This window comes from Ceratotherium simum, chromosome X (genome assembly GCF_057802395.1).
Source record: "Ceratotherium simum simum isolate JZ-2026a chromosome X, ASM5780239v1, whole genome shotgun sequence".
In the NCBI taxonomy this organism is placed as follows: Eukaryota; Metazoa; Chordata; class Mammalia; order Perissodactyla; family Rhinocerotidae; genus Ceratotherium; species Ceratotherium simum.
Window position 1 is genome coordinate 42,513,361 of NC_141940.1, and position 21,487 is coordinate 42,534,847.

The 21,487-nt window shown below is 39.4% G+C and overlaps 1 protein-coding gene and 1 long non-coding RNA gene across 2 annotated transcripts in view; both read right to left on the minus strand.

The window, feature by feature from the left end:
* Positions 1 to 21,487, minus strand: part of IL1RAPL2 (interleukin 1 receptor accessory protein like 2) — a 1,036,854-nt gene that overhangs the window by 828,048 nt on the left and 187,319 nt on the right. The gene's annotated exons all lie outside the window — the stretch shown is intronic.
* Positions 1 to 21,487, minus strand: part of LOC147911836 (uncharacterized) — a 219,984-nt gene that overhangs the window by 129,527 nt on the left and 68,970 nt on the right. The gene's annotated exons all lie outside the window — the stretch shown is intronic.

Sequence of the window (21,487 nt, forward strand, 5' to 3'; positions counted from 1 at the left end):
GCATTTTTCCTTCCAAAACTCATTAACCTATGGAAGATAAGAGACATTTTTTATTAGTGCAATTGAAGAACTGACAGAAAAGGGGGCCAGAGAGGTATCAAGATTGTATCTGGGCACGTGGCTCGGGTTCCTCACACAAATGGCATTCAGTCTCTCAGTTATCAGATCCTTCACTTCCTGTCTGCTTCTCATTCAAGACTGTAACCAGAGAGAGCAGACCTTCTATGATCTCCTACACAAGGTCATCGTTCTTCCCTTACCCCACCCCCACCATGGGGCCCAGACACTGCTCTCTTCTGAGCCACTACTGATGATTCATTAAGACCCCATATTCCACATTAACAGACTTAGATGAAAGTCTATCATCCCTATTTCCAAAATGAACTGCTTCACCTGTATTCTCCATCCATGCCTCCCAGCCACCTCCCAGACTTTGCTCACTCAATCACCTGGCTCCTTTTTGCTAGCTCTTTTGCAGATGCCTTGGTAACACGCATCGTCCCTCACCCCTCAACCCCAAAACAAAAGAGGAAGAAAAAATACATTGGCTTGATTGTGCTGGCATTTTAGAGACCAATTATTTTTCTCCTTCCATTCAGTGCCAAACTTGTGAAAAATTTATCTCAAAACCTCCATTTTCTCAGCAGCCCTTTGCTCCTTAATCTTTTATCTTCTGACTTCCACGATCACCAAAACACTGCAATTATTCTCTCAAAGGTCACATATGACCTGCTTTTTTACTGTCTTTATTTTTGAACTCTGTAGTTTTCCCTGAGGTTAGCCATCCCCTTCTTCTTGACTCTTCTCTTCCTTGTTTTATGTTTGTTTTGGTAACTATCCAATTCTGGTTTTCTTCTTACTTTTCTAACCAGTTATTATCTATCTCCCCACTGATTCTTTCTCTCACCCTTGCAGGTGGGTATTACCTACAGTTCTGTCTTAAGTCCTCTTTTGTTTTTGTTTCTAGCACTTTCGCCCTGAGGAGTGGGAAAATTTGATATAAAGCCAGAGTGGCAAATTCAAATGCTTACAAGAGTTAGACAGGTAATATAAATAAACAAAGAAAAAAGATGGGTGAGTGTAAGGTACAATTAGGAAGTACTGGATACTAGAGATAAACTATACAGTCAGCTAATGTTTCTAAGGGGGTAGCTACTGTTCAGCCCCAGTCAATGCATGCCATGTATAAAAGTAGGCCAAATTTACCAGCTCTTCCAATTTTTCACCAGAAACCTGAAATCTGGATTTTTCTGTCAACTCTCCAAATTTTTAAATGTTAGCTACTGATTCAATTTTTTAAAATGATGTAGGCTGTATCAGTTAGGATAGTCTAGGTTATGCTGCTTTAACACATGACCCCAGAATCTTAGCTTACAAGAAAAGTTTGTTCCCTACTTATGTTATAGCCCCAACACAGGTCAGCTGTGTCTCTGCTCCACATCATGTTCAGTCTAGGACTCAGGTTGACAAAGCTACTTCTATCCAGAATATTGATGACCTCATGACCAAAGAAAAAGAAAAAACTGGCCAATCATGTGTGGGAGATCAAGATTTGGCCACCCTGAAATATATCTCTTTACCTTAATTGTTTTCTCTGACGGACCTTTGACCTCCCCCACTAACTGCCTAAAGAATTTGACATAGTAACTCCTTCCTGGAACAGATCTTCTATCTGATGGCTGTAATATAATGTAAAATAGATGTTACAATAGAAAAGGCACCAACAAGCCCATCTTGTCGGAAGTTCTGTCTCTCTGGCCACATTCTCTGGATGGCCCTGTGGGGAGTTGCCAGACAAACATCTACATTTATAAGGGAAATCTCCATTTGTAAAGGTATGTCCCTCTCTGTATTGGGAAGAGGGGGGATGACCTCATTTCTAGAAACTTATCAGTGTGGAAGGTGAGGCCTTAAATCTGCATAATAACCTTACTCTTGTTTCCAGTGCTTTAGTGGTAATCTCTTGTAACTGACACCCCCCACCCCCAACATCCTCCTTTGTCTTTAGCTGATGATGGTATTTAAGACGAGAATTTCTGCTATTGTGTTGAGAAACGCAGTGTCCCTGGTTTCTCCCATGTATACGTGTTATTAAACTTGGTATTATTTTCTCCAGCTAAACTGCCTTGTTAATTATTTGGCCAGCCATAAGAACCTTAAGGGAAAGGGCAGAGAGGGATTCTCCCTCTTCCCCTACACATGCACTTAAACTATGCACTTAAATCATGCCTTAAAGTTCCTCTCAGAAATATTGCACATCACCTCTGCTCATATTTCATCGGCTGAAGCAAGTCACGAGGATAAGGCTGGCTTCAATGGGAAAGCGGAGTGTAATCCTCTCCCAGAGAGAGGCAGCAAGTATTTGCGAACAATAATATAATCTACTGTACTGGTTAAACACAACTATCAGTGGTGAAGTTTGCAACCTGCAATGTTCAAGAAAGAGCAGGGAACTGAGACTCAGGAAATGTGATTTGTCATCACCACTCAGGGACTATGGGGCCCTAGGCAAGTTACTTCACCTATTGGTCTCATCTATAAAATGAGGGAGGAGATGGTATTTAAGGTCCCCTTACAGACCTACTATACCTACAACTCAAATTTTATGCTGAGTGTGTGAACAGCTTTGTGAAGATAGAAGACTATTGAGACTGAAATGCCAGAACTTCTCTCATCCAAGTCCCAGTCCTACACTTTCTAAAAATTGCTGCACATTTTTACTTAGACACCTAACTGTTAGCGCACAAGTTCTAATCCAAACTGCTCTTCACTCCAACGTTGATTTTCTTTTATTTTATTGAGGTCACATTGGTTTATAACATTATGTAAATTTCAGGTGTACATAATATTTTGGCTTCTGTATAGACTGCATCCTGCTCACCATCAAAAGAAAGTAAACAATTATCTTACACCATACACAAAAATTAACTCAAAATGGATTAGACTTGAATGTAAGACCTTAAACCATAAAACTCCTAGAAGAAAACATAGGCAGTACACTCTTTGACATCTGTCTTAGCAGTATCTTTTTGAATATCATGTCTCCTCAAGCAAGTGAAACAAAAGCAAAAATAAACAAATGGGACTACATCAAACTAAAAACCTGCATAGCAAAGGAAACCATCAACAAAATGAAAAGACAACCCACCAACTAGGAGAAAATATTTGCAAATCATATATCCAATAAGGGGTTAATTTCCAAAATATATAAAGAACTCACACAACTCAACAACAAAAAACAAACGACAGGATCAGAAAAAGGGCAGAGGATCTGAACATTTTTCCAAAGAAGATATATGGATGGTCAACAGGCACGTGAAAAGATGTTAAACACCACTAATTATTAGGGAAATGCAAATCAAAACCACAATGAGATATCACCCCAACATTGGTTTTCATATTTGTAAATGGTTTCACTATCAAAATAATCTGGCTGATATGTTTGGAATCATTTCTATGTCTTTTCTTTCTCTCATCCTCCATTCCCAGCCATTCACCAATCTCTAGCAATATTGTCTTCCTGACATTTCTTTCATCCATCCCCTCCTTTTCAGTCTGATGACTATCAAAATTATCCATGTTCCTTATCTATTCATACCTGAATGGCTGGCCTGGCTTACTATCTTGACTCTTGCCACTGCTATTCTGAAGCATTATAGTTATCATGTCACCATCTCCTTACTCTCATTCACCTAACTCCCACAACTTTCCCCCTACTCAAAAGCCTTCAATAATTCCTCGCTGCCTTTAGGGGAAAGTCAAAACTCCTTCACCTGCCATACAGGTTGCCTTCAGCCACTGATTGTATAAATTTAAGCTTTTTAAGTTCCCTAAATCTAAGTGTCCCCATTTGTGAAATGGGCATAATAATAGTTTACCCTACCTGCTTCAGAGGGTTGTGAGCATCATATGAAAAAATGTTGGTATAAAATAGAAAGGGTGCAAGATAAACTATTGCTTAAGCAAGCCAGAACTGCCACCACTGCAAATACAAACATATTAATGGAGTTTTATATCATCAAAATTAAGTTTCAGGAGTGATTTTTCCTAAAGAGGAACCAAGTAATGATTTGTTCATAAAGTCAGAGGTTGGAATAAATAACCTGTCTCAAAGGTCTCTTCCAACTCTGATATTTTATTGGTACCCCACACCTACTGCCTGTATTAGAAACCTAGAGTAAAGTAATTGGGTTATAGAAATAAAGGTAATGCTGAGCAGTTAATACCATGGCTTCTGGGGTCTGTCAACAGGGATCCAAATCTTGACTCTCCCACTAAATAACTGTGTGAACTTACAGAACTTAATTAACTTATATGTGCCACCAACTAAAATTCATTTTGTTCATAAAGAGAAAAAATGGAAGAAACCCAAAAGTCCATCTATATTATGCAATTGCTAAAAAAGGATAGAGGGTTTGATTTTTTGGCATAGAAAGAATACTAAGACATGCTGTTATGTGAGAGGGGAAGCAGATCAATACTTATAACAGGATCCTATTTTTGGACATATATATTTATTTATATATGGATGGGGAAAGATCTAGAAGGATATACAACAAAGAGTTAACAGTGATTATCTGTGGGCTTGGGATTGGCAGGGTAGGTGTGGATGAAGGAACAGGGATTTTCACTTTTCTACTTATACACTGCTGTACTAACTGAATTTTTTACAAGTTTGCATTGGTTTATACTGAGCATCTTCTAAGGAAAAAAACTATTCCATCTGGAAATGTTTTGTTCTAATTTGAAGTCAAGGTCTTACTACCTCAGAAGAAAGATAAACCCTATTCCAAAGCATCACCATAGCCCTGCAGGAGTAGATATCAAATAGGCCTGAGCCCTGTCCTGCTAACTAATGTTTCCAAGAAAGTGACCTTCCCCTCACCTAGGCTCCTCATAAATACTTAGGAATGTGAAGGAGTTGTGATCATTTTTTTGCCCCTGGTGGGTGGGTAGGTCGATTTGTAGCCAGAGTCTGCAGAACAGTTGGGTGAGACCAGAAGAGGATTAAAAGAAAGCAAAAAACAAAAAACAAAAACAAAGTAAGAATGGCAAAAAGATCTTTTAGAGCCTCGGGAAATCCTTACTCCGTGCAGGTGATACCACTCACAGCTTCACATCTCCAGGGGAAACATGCTTTCATCTGGGAACATGATGCCCCACCTACTGCTATATGTAACCATCCTTCTATGTTTCTGGATCCTTTGCCATGAAAGAAATATCATCTCAACCTGTGTTTGTTAGCATTTTTCTGCCAGTCTCATCACTATCGTGTTTTGACAAATACACAGAAATGAGAGCAGCCAACATCTACAGAATACTACCATAGACCAGGCACTGTGCTAATCCCTTTACATGGATTATCTCAGTTAATCCTCTCAACAACCATGTGAAGAAGGTAATATCATTCTTATTTTACAGTTGAAGAAATAAGCCTCACAGAGGTCACCTCATTGGTAAATAGTGGAGTCAATTGTCAAGGAACAGGGAGCATCATTCAAAAGGACTGAATCAAAAGTAGGTAAGGTTTTAGGGTAGAAAGAAGGTCTGGATCATGGGACTCACTCTCCAGGAGAGGTAGGACACTGTACTGGGAGGAGGGGGACGATGACAGGCAGCCATGGAGTCTGAGGTGACACTGAGTATCTGGGATGAAAGTAGCAAAAACATGTGGTAGTGATGGAAGTGATAAGAAATCACAGTCTAATAATAGTCAATATTTATTGAGTATTTGCTACCTACTAAACACATCATATGCATTGTAGGGGAAGAGGGAGAATCCCCCTCTGCCCTTTCCCTTAAGGTTCTTATGGCTGGCCAAATAATCAACAAAACAGGTTAGCAGGAGAAAATAATACCAAGTTTAATAACATGTATACGTGGGAGAAACTCAGAAATGAGCAGCTCATCCTTCTTTCTAAGCTGCTTGCTTAAGTATTGTAGCTAAAGGCGAGGAAGGTGTTGGGGGTGGGTAGTGGTCTGGGATTTCAGAGGGGAAGAAGACAATTCACATGGAGATAGAAATGCAAATGTTTGTCTCACAATCTTTTCAGGGCCATCTATAGAGAATGTGGCCAGGGAGAGATAGAGTTTTTGATAAGAGGGGCTTGGTGCCTTTCCTATTGTAACATCTATTTTACATTATTATTACAACCATCATGCTAATAACTCCTTCCTGAAACAGTTCTTTTGTTTTAAATTCTTTAGGCAGTTTGGGAGGGGAAACTCAAATGTTCTTCCTGAGTTTTCTGAGTCTTTATTGTCTTCAGCTCGAAATAATCCGCATACCAGAGTGGTGCCTCCTGGGGTAGCTTGCCCTGAGCACCATCAGCATCATCTCAGTAAATTCTCCCAACACAGTCAGGTGAGGAAGTGGCTCAGAAAGCTAACATGGATCATCCAAGTTAGCAAGTGGTAGAACCAGGATTCAAACTCTAGATAGGCTTGATTCCAGGACCCCCAATCTCTGTGGATATTTTGCCTCTCACATCATGACCCCCTAATATCTAGTAGCGTATCACCATTCAGACTGTCTCATCTTTCATTGCACAGGACAGGTTTTACCATTAGTTGATAAGAGTATAAATGTTCTGCTTCTCAGAACCATACCATTTTTCTCAGAGCCTGCCCTCTTTTCCAGCCAAGTACCTAGTTATCAATGCTATGGGTGCAGAGAAACAGGGGACAACTGTTTCAGACTAGATTGTAGCAAGGTGCAAAGAGTTACCAAATCCAAACACCATTTGCCACAGTCTACTTTGATGTGAGCAAGCAGTCAAAACCGAAAAGGAATGAATTGAGTTCTGTGGGTCTGGGTTTGACCCAAGGTGGTCTTCTTCCGTTTTTGGCACCAGAAACTTCTGCAACTAAGACACTTAGAGGCAACCTCGCCAAGATGCTGCTCACCAACTTACTGAGACCCACAGTCCTCCTCTGGAGCCCATTGCCAGAAGACCGCCAAATCACCCTTCCCAGTTGGATAAATGTATTTTTAGGGCCGGCCCTGTGGCTTGGTGGTTAAGTGCGCGCGCTGCGATGCTGGTGGCCCGGGTTCGGATCCCGGGTGCACATCGAGGCACCACTTCTCCGTCCATTCTGAGGCCGAGTCCCACATACAGCAACTAGAAGGATGTGCAGCTATGACATACAACTATCTACTGGGGCTTTGGGGGGAAAAAATAAAATAAATAAAAAAAATCTTTAAAAAAAAAAAAAAAATGTATTTTTAAGCCAGTAGTTAATCTAGCCAAAAGATTAAGTCATCTGCAGGAAGTGTATTGCCAGCAGAGTTTAAGTGGTATGCTTATAAAAGGCAAACAATATGAACACTCTGAAATCTTCCTAATCAAGGTGTCCCTTTCCTGACAATTCTGCTTCAATGAGTCTTTCAGAACATTCAGCAGCTGGGTTACTACCAATTTCTTTCCAGTTCTTTATCCCCTTGGAGAAACTGTCCTTAGGAAGCCACCCCCAACATCATCAGCAGGAGCTGCCAAAACCCAAAATAAGCTGCTTGTTTTAGTGCACTGGCCAGAGAGGAATGTTTTCAAGAGTGCTGTAAAGCCAGCCCAGTGACAAGCGTTGTACCATAAAGTAAGGGGAGGCCATTCCTTGTCTTCTTCAAAATTCTATGCATTCCAGCTCTCTCAATCAAATAATCTGATTCACAAATTCCAAATTAAAACTGTCGCTTAGAAATTGACAGGTTTGCAGTTCAGTGTATGGGGCAAAGAGTACCTACCATCTCTATACAAGGAAATAGTTTGTCTTATTGACCTTTGGCAGAAGAGTGGCGGCAAGAGGCCCCATACAAGCCAGTGCAGAAGCCATCTCCTTCTGAAACTAGGAAATCATGTTGAAACTGTTTGCAAACGCACTTGCAGCAGAGGTGAAATCTGACTTATACGCTCAGCTCTAAGTCGCTTTGATAAAACAAAGGACTCTTGCTTCAGAGAAATAAGACACATTCAGATATTTGTGCATTACCTTAATGCTTAAAAAATTCCTATCCAGAATATCCTCCTTTCTCTTGCCTATCTAAACCCTACCATTTCACAAGAGCCAGCTGCAGTTTCATAAGCTGAATAATATAATGCAGTGGTTCTCAAACCTGGTGGTATAGCAGAATCACTTGGGGGAGCTTTTAAAAACTGCCAATATTCAGTTCCCTCCCCAAACCAATTGAACCAGAATCCCAGGAGAGTTGGGCCTGGCCATCACTATTTAAAAAAAAAAAAAAAAAAACCCTAGTGATTCTAATGTGCACTCAGGGTTGAGAATGACTAGTGTGGCTGTTTGGAGCATAGGCCTCTAGGTTCAAAAAGATTTGAACTAGAGTCCCAATTTCAACACTTTCTGGCTGTGTGACTTGGAGCACATTACTCAACCTCTCAGAGTCTTGGTTTCTTCATCTGTAAAATGAGTATAATAATAACATTTACCACATAAGCTTATTTTGAGGGCTAAAGGAGATAATTTGTGTTCTATGCTTAGCACATAGCAGGTTTTCAGTAACTGTTAGCTATTATATTATTATTATCAACAGCAGTTATGGGAAACCTTTGAGAACCCAGTCTAAGACTGCACAGTTTTCAGTGTTATAAAGAACTTCAGAGATCATTCTATTTAGCCCATAGAGGTGAAATGACACACATTTCAGAGAAACAAACATTTACTAAGCCAGGCACTGTTTTAATTCAGACTCCAAATCCAGTGCTCTTTCCATTATATTCATTTTATTTCATTTCAACAAATGTATTAAATACTGACTATATATCCATCTCTAAGGTAGGTTCTTGGGACAGAAAGATAAATTTACATCAAGTTGCCCCTAACCTTGAGAGTTTCCATCTAGTGGAAGAGTTCAATGTGGAAACAAATAATTACAGTAATGTAATATGTGTTTTTATAGACTCAGTGAACTTAATTTTTTATGAGCTCACAGAAGATAATGCAATTAACTCTGGGTGGTTTGATGAAGATTGTATTGAGGAGGCTATGACTGAATAGTATCTCAAAAGATAAATAGGAATTTTATAACTAGGGAGAGATGTATGGAATGGACATTTCATGCAGAGAGAACAGCAGGAGAAAAGGCACTACATCAGCATGCCTCTCAGCTCTATCTTCTTGCAACTCCTAGAACACTTATCTGCACCATTCATTTGTCAAATAATAATGTTTTGTCTCATGACACCTCTTCTATTATTGCCTTGAACTATTTATCTCCTGCGTTACCTAATTTTTCATGTCTTGTCACCTCAGCTAGAATTTAAGCTTGAAGGAAGAAGGACCAGTTTAATAGATCACCATATCTTCCACATTCCTTTGCACATGCCCTTAAATAGAGTGGCTGCTAAATGAATACTTTTTGATTTGTTGACATAAAGGGAGAAAAGCAGAATAATCTTGAACATACCCTAAATTCACCACTCATCACCAGAACCTCCTGTAAAATAAAGTTTGTTCACTTTCTCCTCCTGATTGTTCATGTCTTGACCATCAAAAAGAGTCTTTGAGCTCCTTCTGTGTGCCCACTAGTGAAGAATATTGTGGGATACTAAAGTTATCAGATGCCCACATGGTAGCAGTTCTTTGCATATTTCGACACCCTATTCACAAGGATCTCAAAGTCAGGCCTAGTTAGTCATTGATGAAAACTGCTGATCACAACAAGACTGGACCAATCAGTCTGGGTCCCCCACACTTTTCAAAAAAGTATCAGGCATTCTGACAAAACTGCAAAAAATGGATAAATTATGATACTATTCTTCATCAGCATCCTAAAGAAGGCTTCATGCTGGTTGGCCTGGGGAAACAGTCACCTAATGCTCAAGCAGGATGAAAGTGGCATTTCTTACAAACAGGGGACAGAGTTTGAACCAAATTAAAAATCAGGATGAGCAGAGGGAATTTCTCCCACTTAGAAACACTTCAAATGTTGACTTCAAGAGTGGGAAAAATATGTTCTTACTCAGACAAATCTTAGCCTCCGTTGTGTACAGTTAAGAGCCTCAAGTAGTGGACGTGGCACCTATTCAGATAGGGCCTGGCAGAGAAGATCTTAATAAAGGCGTCACTCATCTCACTGATTTTTCTACATTTTTTCAAGATGACTCATTGCCAACCTGAGCACAAATAAGTATGGGTATAAAGGTGGCCTTATCCACTTAAGCAATAAATTTTTGGAAATTAACAAAATGTGCCCAGGGTAGAGCTTTATATTTCAGGCAGACGAGTTGGTGCAGACCAAACACCAAACCTAGGCATTTCCTTTCCCTATTTAAAAAAAAAACAAAAAACCTAGTGATTCTAGGGAGAGGAAAAGGAAGATATCCTAACACACTTATCTTCCTGCAAGGACAGATTGTTATGTGATTAATAAATGCATCATCTCCATTATTCTCTCCTTTCTTCCTTCCCATCAGTAGGCAACCCTCCCTACCCACCCATCATCCTCCTTCATCCCAAGTGTTTGTAAATAATTCGAGACCTGCTTATAGACATGTTGAGAAGATTAAATGAGATAATGTGAAACACCAAAACAGAGAGCTTGCTGCATTGTAAGTGTCCTCTTGCAACCTTACACTGTATGTGAAGAGCTTTCACTTGGTGACACATCCTTTAACTGACAGACTTCAGACCAACCCGGGTAGAAATGGGAGAGGTGGGACAGTCAAGCAGCAACACATAGGGATTGATATTCTAGAGGAAGGTGATTGTCAAGTCAAACTTTTGCTTAGCCACTCTAATAAAAAGTGAATAAATAATACGGAGATAATCAAAACACAATAGATAAAAGGAATGGTTAAGTAAATTATGCTATATCAACAAGATGGAATATCAAGAAGCCATTAGAAATTAGAATCATGAGTACTATGGACAAATATGGAAAAATATTGATGTGTTAACCGAAAAAGCAAAATATAAAACTATGTGCATACAATGGCTAAAATGATTTAAAACTGTATAGGCATGCACAAAAATGAAAATAATTATGTTATGTGGGTCATAGTTATATAAAATTTATTAATTATATTAATAGTTGAAATATTAACTACAAAAAAATAGATAATTTACAAACCAGTTGTATCCAGCTTTATGATACATGATATGATAACTTTTCTTTGGAAGTCAATTTATTTTTCTGATGCTTTTTCCTTAGGCTGATGTTAAGATGAGTTTGCATTCTCTGAGCCCTCATTAAGGGATGGTAGGAGGGGTGGGTAAGTATGAGTCCAAAGTAATACAGGAGTGTTGTAGGTTGCAAGGGGAAACTATTTAATAGTAAATACCTGTTGTAAAATGTAGTGGGAGGAAAATTTGAAGACATTTTTTTCATGGTTATAAAGATAAATTTTAAATGGCCTGTATATGAGTGGGTGGAAATGAAAATGAAAACGTAGAAGAGGAAACTATAAAGAAAGGGTTGAATAGCTGTGCTTTGAGTACCATGAAACTGAATTCAGCTATTCCTAGAAATAAAAACATAGAACAGAATTGTTCCTTTTCCGTCTGAATCGACCCTGAACTGCTACCAAATCACATACTATTATAATGATGAAACTGGCAAATAATGAATGCAAACTTAAGCTTGCACTTCTAGACTAGGAAAATACATATAACTCTATCCTGATTTACAAATATTTATGGCATCTATGAAGTTCCAGCAAGATGTTATGAACACCACCTGCCCTCTTCCTCTTACATAAAAACAAAAACAAAACATAAAACCCAAGTGAATGCTCAAGTCGACGAGGACACAGACTATTCAGAGGGCATGGAACATTTATCTGAATAATGGATATAGTTTAATGATACCAACCACGGTCCTTTTAACAACAATTTGAATTTTCTCAGCACCTTATTCAGCAATATTTTCTAAGTCTAAGTCTAGTCTTAGTCTAAGTCTAATCAGTCTAAGCAGTGATCAGAACCCAAATCCCTGGAGATAATTATTTTATCAAAGTGACTCGAAATTTCACTCCTGGCACCAGTTCTTTCCTATTTGAGAGGCTGTTTGCTGGAGGGATTTGACTGGATAATATAATCAGGATAAAGTAACAATGCATTTTCCTGCACCAAGCATACAAGTTTCACAGGGGGATGCTGCTATCCTAATGAATTTCCATAGTCCTTCTGGAAGGCTGGATATACCACTGGAGTGGATCGTTGTTCACTTGAAATGCACTGTACCTAAGAACGTAGAAGCTGACCAGTGGATTCTCCGGGCATTTTGGAGAAAGCTGTTGTTGCCCTCTTCCTCTGTGACTACTATCCTCACGTGGCCCTTAGTTTCTTAGATTGACTCACTACAGCAGCCCTCCAGCTCATGCCCTCCTTAAGCAATAATCCAAGCTCTGTAACTTCCTCTCTCTTCTTTGCTTATCAAAACTTACCCGGGCTCCCCTCTTCAGAGGCCAACTCTTTGCTAGGGAATAGTGGATTAATAGATTATTCACGTAAACCAGTGCTTCACAACTTTTTAAACTGTGAGGATCCTTCTTAAATGTCAAAATGTTGATCTTTTAATATCTGCTGATGAAAATGTAAATACTACATAATGACAGAGAGTTATTACATATAGTAATTACTATATAGTAACTACAAATAGTAATATCTATAAATGAATTTGTATTTTACTAACTAAATCAGCATCTACATAGGTTGGAAAATAATTGTACATATATATGTGCTATTTCTTACTGATTCCGTCTGCAGACACTAGTGTGCACACACTGTCATGGATCCCTTGCAACAACTTTTTGATGCACCAGACGTCTGAAGATTAGAAGTTAGCAACCACTAATATAAACTAGGCACTATTCATTGAGTTTATTTTATGCCTGGGGTGGTAGAGAGTGCTATCTATACATAATCTTATTTGTACATCATGAAGTTGATCCCACCATCATCCTCCATTGTACAGGTAAGGAACAGAGTTCAGAGAAGTCGCATCACTTGAGCACAGTTACGCAACTAGTTAAGTGGCAAACTTGAGATTCAAACCCAGGTCTGTCTAATTACAATGTCCATGCACTTAATCCTCAAGCCATATTGCCTCCCATTAAGTATTCTTGTAGTAAATATGCTTCCACTTACTGTTTCCTTAATTAAGTTAAACGTCACATAAAGTATTTAAGGGATGATGCTAATGGTGGACTGCAAGCCACTGGGGAAATTACTTGTAGGTAAATCCCTAAAATCACACCTGTGTGCCAAACCACTTCTGTTCAAGAATATGCTCAAGACATAGTACCGTGAAACTCTTCGGAAAAAAATAACTTGGAGATGTGCATGTTTAGATGATGTTTCAAATGGATCAACATAGAAATATTTGGTTCTGTTTAATAAATAGTGAAGAGCAATCTTGCTTAAGAGAAAACCAGCTTATAAAAAAGAGTTGGTCAAAGCAGTGATTACAGTACATCAGTGGTTCTGTGGTCTTTGGACCACCACCTGGGACTTTGTCAGAAATGTAAATTCTCAGCTTCCCACCCCACCTCCTAAACTACAAGCTCTGGAGACAGAGCCTAGAAATCCTTGTTTTCACAAGGCTTCTAGGTGATTCTGACGCAGAGTAAGGCAAGTTGGAGAACTACTGAACTAGATAGTTATTGACCAGAGTGGCAGAGTTAGGAGGAAGGTATGAATATACTCACAAGAAAGGCAAGATTCTGGTTGCAGAAAGACTAATCCAGGTGTAGCAAGACTAGTACAATATAGTGATTAAAAGTACATTCTCTGGAGTCATATAGATCTGGGCTTGAGACCTGGTTTACTAGCTGTGTAATCTTGAGCAAGTAACTTCATCTCTCTGAACCTCAGTCCTCTCATCTGTAAAATGAGGATAACAATAATACTTCCTTCATAGGGTTGTTGTGAGGATTAAATGAGTTAATCCATGTAAACCACTTAGAACATGCCAAATATATAATAAAAGTAAGCTATAATTAAGTGGATGTCATCTTTCCTGAGTTGGAGCCAGCTTTGTCTAGAGGCATGGAGGTGTTTCCATTATGTCCATGAAAGGAGGCTTTAAGCTGCCTCTCTAGGGCGATGACAAAAGAACGGATAGGGTTCTAGTGAGAAAGAGGAGGGACACAAACAATTAAGGACACTCATTTGCGCAGCATTATATTTATAAGCATCCAAGCAAGTGGCTTAAAGAGATGACCTCCAGCAATGGCAGTGGAAAAAGCTAGAAATGGCTTGAAACTTAGTGAAGGGGCAAAAAGAAGTTTGCAAATCTAAAGATACCTATTTTTGTGATCCTCAGGGCACTTTAAACTAACCAGCTGTTCTCTAGGTCAGTGATACCTAGACAGGCATACCTCGTGTTATTGCACTTCGCTTTATTGCACTTGGCAGGTACTGTGTTTTTGGTTTTTTTTTTTTACAAATTAAAAGTTTGTGGCAACTCTGCATTGAGGACGTCTATCAGTGCCATTTTTCCAACACCATTTGCTCACTTCGTGTCTTTGTGCCACATTTTGGTAATTCTTACAATATGTCAAACTTTTTCATCATATTATATATGTTTTGGTGATCTGTGATCAGTGATCTTTGATGTTACTATTGTAATTGTCTTGGGGTACCACAAATCGTGCCCATACAAGATGGCAAACTTAATCAATTAATGTTGTATGTGTTCTGACTGCTCCACTGACCAGCCTTCCTTCATCTCTCTCCCTCTCCTCAGGCCTTCCTAGTCCCTGACACACAACAATACTGAAATTAGGCCAATTAATAACTCTACAGTGGCCTCTAAGTGTTCAAGTGAAAGAAAGTGTCACACTTTAAACCAAAAGCTAGAAATGACTAAGCTTAGTGAGGAAGGCATGCAGAAAGCCCAGATAGGCTGAAAGCTAAGCCTCTTGCACCAAACAGCCAAGTTGTGAATGCAAAGGAAGAGTTCTTGAAGGAAATTAAAAGTGCTACTCCTGTGAACACATGAATGATAAGAAAGCAAAACAGCCTTATTGCTGATATGGAAAAAGTTTTAGGGGTCTGGATAGAAGATGAAACCAGCCACAACACTCCCTTATGCCAAAGCCTAATCCAGAGCAAGGCCCTAACTCCCTTCAATTCTCTGAAGGCTAAGAGAGGTAAAGAAGCTACATAACAAAAGTGTGAAGCTAGCAGAGGTTGGTTCATGAGGTTTAAGGAAAGAAGCCGTCTCCATAACATAAAAGTTCAAGGTGAAGCAACAAGTGCTGATGCAGAAGCTGCAGCAAGTTATCCAGAAGATCTAGCTTGGATAATTAAGGAAGGTGGCTACACTAAACAGCGGATTTTCAATATAGACAAAGCAGCCTTATATTTGAAGAAGATGCCATCTAGGACTTTCATAGCTAGAAAGGAGAAGTCAATGCCTGGCTTCAAAGCTTCGAAGGACAGGCTGACTCTCTTGTTACAGGCTAATGCAGCTGGTGACTTTTAAGTTGAAGTCAATGCTCATTTATTATTACAAAAATCCTAAAGCCCTTATGAATTATGCTAAATCTACTTGCCTGTGCTCTATAAACAGAACAACAAAGCCTGAATGACAGCACCTGTTTACAACATGATTTACTGAATATTTTAAGCCCACTGTTGAGACTACTGCTCAGAAAAAAAGATTCCTTTCAAAATATTACTGCTCATTGACAACGCACCTGGTCACCTAAGAGATCTGATGGAGATGTGCAGCAAGATTAATGTTGTTTTCATGCCTGCCAACACACCCGTTCTGCAGCCTATGGATCAAGGAGTAATTTTGGCTGTCAAGTGTTATTATTTAAGAAATACATTTTGTAAGGCTGTAGATGCCACAGATAGTGATTTCTCTGATGTATCTGGGCAAAGTAAATTGAAAAGCTTCTGGAAAAGATTCACCATTCTAGATGCCATTAAGAACATTTGTGATTCATGGCAAGAGGTCAAAATACCAACATTAACAAGAGTTTGGAAGAAGTTAATTACAACCCTCATGGATGACTGTAAGCCCTTTTTCAAGACTTCAGTGGAGGAAGTAAGTGCAGATGTGGTGGAAATAGTAAGAGACCTAGAAGTAGAAGTGGAGCCTGAAGATATGACTGAATTGCTGCAACCTCATGATAAAACTTTAACAGATGAGGAGTAGCTTCTTATGGATGAACAAAGAAAGGGGTTTCTTGAGATGGAGTCTACTCCTAGTGAAGATTGTTAAAATAACAACAAACAATTTAGAATATTACATAAACTTAGTTGGCAAAGCAGTGGCACAGTTTGAGAGGATTGACTCCAATTTTGGAAGAAGCTCTACTGTCTGTAAAATGCTATCAAACAGCATCTCATACTACAGAGAAATCATTCATGAAAGGAAGAGTCAGTCGATGCAGCAAACTTCATTGTTGTCTTATTTTAAGAAATTGCCACAGCCACCCCACCCTTCACTAATCACCACTCTGATCAGTCAGCAGGAAAGACCCTCCACCAGCAAAAGATTACATCTGGCTGAATGCTCAAACAACGGTTAGCATTTTTCAGCAATAAAGCATTTTTAAATAAGGTATGTACATTGGTTTAGACATAATGCTATTGCACACTTAATAGACTACAGTACAGTGTAAACGTAACTTTTATATGCCCTGGGAAACCAAAAATTTCATGTGACTCGCTTTATTGCAGTGGTCTGGAACCAAGCCCACAATATCTCTGAGGTATGCCTGTCGTAATACTTACACTGACTCCGGCCATACAGGTGGATGCCCTCTTAACTGAAAGACAGACTCCTGAATGTAGTCGAGTCTTGGCTGATACGTTATTCAGATATTGAATTTTGAAATTTTTGAAATGCCATTTTCTGCTTAGGAGTCAAGGTCTGACTCTAAATATTTAAAATCCAAATCATGGACCCTGGAGTTAAATAAGAATTTAATTCATATGCCAGATCTGCCTCTCACTAGGTCTGTGACCTTGGGTGATTTACTTAACCTCTATCCCTCAGTTCCCTGGCTCTAACATGGGGAATCAGTCACCCTATCTTGCAGGGTTGTTGTTAGGCTTAGAAGTAACAAGAGAAAGCACTTAGCATAGTGGCTGGCTCGCAGTGAGCACACAATATGTGTTGACTGCTTTCATTATTTGGCTATCTCATAATGGAGAAGTTGTCAAATTATTTTAGTATTTTAATAGTTTATCTGGACAGAAAACATCACTGGCCTGATTGTATCTTTGTCTTAGTGTAATGATTTCAATTTTGGAGAAGGCTAACCAGCAATACTGAAATTCTATAACCTGAGGTTTTGCTATCTAGCGTAGCAACCTGATTTATGGTTGTGTTAGAGAATGAATCTGCCTCTTAAAGGCCTTCTATTGAACAAGAGAAATGCTGATTAGTATTATATGAAAAGAGGGTTTCCAAAAGGAAATAAGTTTATGAAATGCTGGGTTAAGCAAAATTAAACAGATTCCTTTACTGTTAGATTTCTCAAAGTTTTTACTATCTTAACGTGTGTGGCAAATTTCCTAGACAGAACCACACTATGAAGCATTTCCCAATTTATTTGGCCATGTAACCCCTTTTCTGAAAATAAAATAAAACACTTACAGAGATTAGTATTGCATAGAACACACTTTGGAAAATACTGCCCTCGTCATTCTAAGCCTTCTTTCAGTGGCACGGGGGAAACAAGAGGAGGCAGAGCTCTCACAAGTCAGCTAGCCCCTTTTATCACAGAGGTTAAATTGCCTCGTATCAAATCATAGAGAAATACAAACTCCTCTGGATACACTGTAATTCTGTTGTAGCAAATATTACTATAGGGGTTGAGGAGATAATTACAACTTAGGTAGCAAGATTTGGTATTTATAGAGAAATAAGAGATTTTAAATATCTGTAGGGGAGAGAAGAAATGGGAAGACCCACCTTCTTCCCCCAAGGTTTTGCATTCCTGGCTTTACCCTAAACATTGGCCACCTTTGTGAGGATTTCTTCCCCCTGCTTTCTCTTCCTGCCTAGGACAAGCAAAGGAGGAGTTACTATTACTGGGTTCTGATAGCAACTTTTTTTTTACTGGAAGCACGGGAGTACTTTCCTTCCCATCACTGCACAATGTGTAGATGAGGGCCCCAGTAGCCTTCTTTACTCGTTGGGCCAGCACATGAATGTTCCTGTTTCCTTCAGCTGCTCAGCCCTTCCAGAAAGGTACAATGTTTCTCTAGGCCCTCCCCTGTTTGTATTATTACCTACTTTTTACTCTCCATCACATCCATGGCAGTGCCTCACATCAATTGTCTCTTTTCTCAGGGCAAGGGCAGCAAAAAGCTTGTTCTTGAAGAACTATAAAAATATTAAACAATAATAATTTCCCCACAATATCTCTAGTTTGAATGTCATTTTTGTTTACATCTTTCAAAGAGTTCTAAGACACTCACTTCCTTGTTGCAATTCTTGCAACATCCCTGTGAAATAGCCAGGGCAAAGTATTGTTACCCTCATTTCACAGGGAAAATAAAACAAAACAAGTGAAAAAAGTTTCTCAAGGTTATTCAGCCAGTTAATGTCAGGCATGGAGTTAGAAACCAGGTGTCCTGATTCCCAGCCTAGTGCGCTCCCTGCAAATGCCACGAGGACCAGTCTTGTTCTAGTGGAAGTGAGATCCCTGGCTGAGGTCAGCAGTACACAGAGAAAAGTAGGAATTCAATCAAATGCCTCCCCTGGCATGGTTGTCATACAGGGAAGACTTCTTCACTAGTCTTTTTGATGGGAATATCTGCCTGGATTTTGAAACTACCGTAGGAACTTCAGATTGTCATCTGTTTCAATGCTATTTGCCCACTTAAGTCAGTGAGGACTTTGAAGATGACACCCTCTTTTTGTTAGTAAAGACAAGGCTCTAGCCGGTTCCATAGGACATGAGCAATTTGTTCACACAAATTATTCATACAGACTGCTAAGTCCCAGCAGCAAGAGCTGAAGTGTGCCTGAGTTCCCAGTATAACCAGAGTAATTTTATAGCAGACAAACTCATACATATCCCATCACCTAGTGGTTCACAAAGAGAGAATTTGCCCTCCTAGAGACATCCAAATAACAGAACAGGTCCTCAACGCAATGCCCTAAAAAGTCACAGTTGCTCCCTTTTTTAATAACCCAATCCATCACTTTTTACTGCTAAGATGTGTACATCATGAAAGAAAAAAGACATACGCAATAATAGCTTCAGATTTTGAGGAATTAAGATTTACTGGCGAGAAAAATGCAGCTATGAAGTAAAATAGGGGAGAAGAGGTCTTCCTTCAAAGAATTTTTTTTTCCTCCGTGGAAACAAATGGTTTCTTCTCAGCTCTGCTCAGCAATCAGACTGCTGAAAGTGACTCTTTCCTCAGAGTTGACTTGCTCCTAAATCTAGTTCTGGGGTCAAAATAAACTTATTTTTATTCAATTACATCAGCTCCGAATATGTGCCATGCAGCCCTGATGTAAGCCAGTCTAGAGAAGGCACGAAGGAGCATATTTTCCCTTCTACCCACTATGCTCCAGGTCAGAATGCTGAAACATTTGATTCCAAAGAAGGGAACCTCACTCCCAAATCCCCTCCCACAAACCACTTTACACTCTCCTAAGAGGTAGGTTCATTGGAAGGAAGGGTAGTGGGAAAATAAAGGCCATGTTTCCATCGAGTCCTGGAAATATTCCACATCCAGCAACAACTGGAGGTCCCTAAAGAAATGGTCCTACAGCGAAGCCAGAAAGTCCTCATTTAGGAGATGCTAAATAACTCAAAGAAAAGAGGAAAGGGAAGGCAATTACAGAGAAACTACTCTTTAACTCAAGTAAAAACATCTTAATTCAAGTATCCTTTGTCTGTTCTGAGCTATAAGGGAAAACATGCATTAATTCCTATCACTGGGGAAATCTTGAGCACTATCAACACTTCCATCCACCTATTCCCTCATGGAAATACTACTTACAAATAGACACATATTTATGACAACGTAAAATGTTGATATCAAGGGCAGCATAAATCCCTCTGCACATACCAAAACATAGCTTTCTCTTTTTTTTAACTGTTCTCAAAAGTAAGCTTGCCTACTTCCATAATATCATTTACAAAAATCTCCGTCTCCAAGATGTAGGCATCCAAATATTTATCACGTTATGAACCCCATCACCCATCTTCCTCCCTGAGGAGTCGCTGGGTAGGAAATCAACAAAATGAGTTAATGGTAGAGATAGGAGTCCTGCGTATCTAATTCACCACCACCACCAAACTTGTTGGAGAGGGTGTGAATGGGAAAGAGAGAGTTGCAGCAAAAAGAGAATGCTGAAGTCTCCTGTTAAAAGTCACTATCTTGTCATCACAAGTTTATTTAATGATCCCTCCCTCCTCTGAACTCCAGCACCACTTAAACACTGTGCCGCACTCCCAACGTTTCTGTATTAGAGTGTGTTGTTGTCTGAAGGTGTCAGGCACTTGCATGTTATCTCCAGTATAAAATTTCAAACTGCTGAACAGCATGGACTGTGTCTCTACATTTTCCAATATCCTTTATGCTACCTGTAACATGAGAAGTGGGCAGTAAACACCTGGTAATATTCATATTACTTCTTGAATATTTTTTAGCTTAGAAACAAAGTTAATAAATTCATACCTGGTAGTACTTTCTCGAACACAGTTGGCCCTGGTATGCATGCAAGTTAGTCAAGGCTGATGGCTCATCACGAATTTTATGGAGTCTCTGAGATATTTCCCAGCACTGAAATTGAGTTGCAGCTCCAAGGCAAATCCTCCCACTGTTGCTTAGTGGTAACAGTGAGGAGTGCTGACAAGAACACTGAACTGGGAAACAGCAAATTTACCTTAGAGTTGCAGCTGTACCATTAACCAGTCTGGTGTTCGGGTGCTCACGCTAAGTCACTGACCCTGGGTTTCCCCATCTGTATAATGGTGGTGGTGGAGGAGAGTGATTAATACCGGCTGTCTTGAAAATCCAAATGTAGGATATTACTTTCCCTTTACTCCAATTCAACAGACATTCACTGATCTAATATGTGTCCTCACTAAGAGATTCTGGTTAGAAAAATTATCATCTCTACTATCCAACTGTGTGCCTCCTACCCAAACAGCAGTCATAGAAACTAAACAGCAGCTGATTAGTTTCCATAGGTTAGGTTTTGCAAATTAGACCCAATTATCATGACAAACATTGTCAACAAACATTGATTGCCTACTTTGAGTGGACTACAAAGAGGTACACTATTTCTGCCTACAACCCACTTACTTTTCACTACAGAACGTTTACTTATTCAACAATCGTTTGCTGAGCACATATTGTGTTCCAGCCTCTGTGCTATACACTGGTGATATAATGGTGAAGAGGATTGAGATGGACCCTGCCCTCCTGAAGTTAGAGTCTAGAGACAGAAAAGCAGATCCTCAGCCTCTCAATGGGCCTTATGGAGGGAACAGACCATTTAGTTCATTCCCAACCTCAATTATGAACAATAAAAAGCAAATCT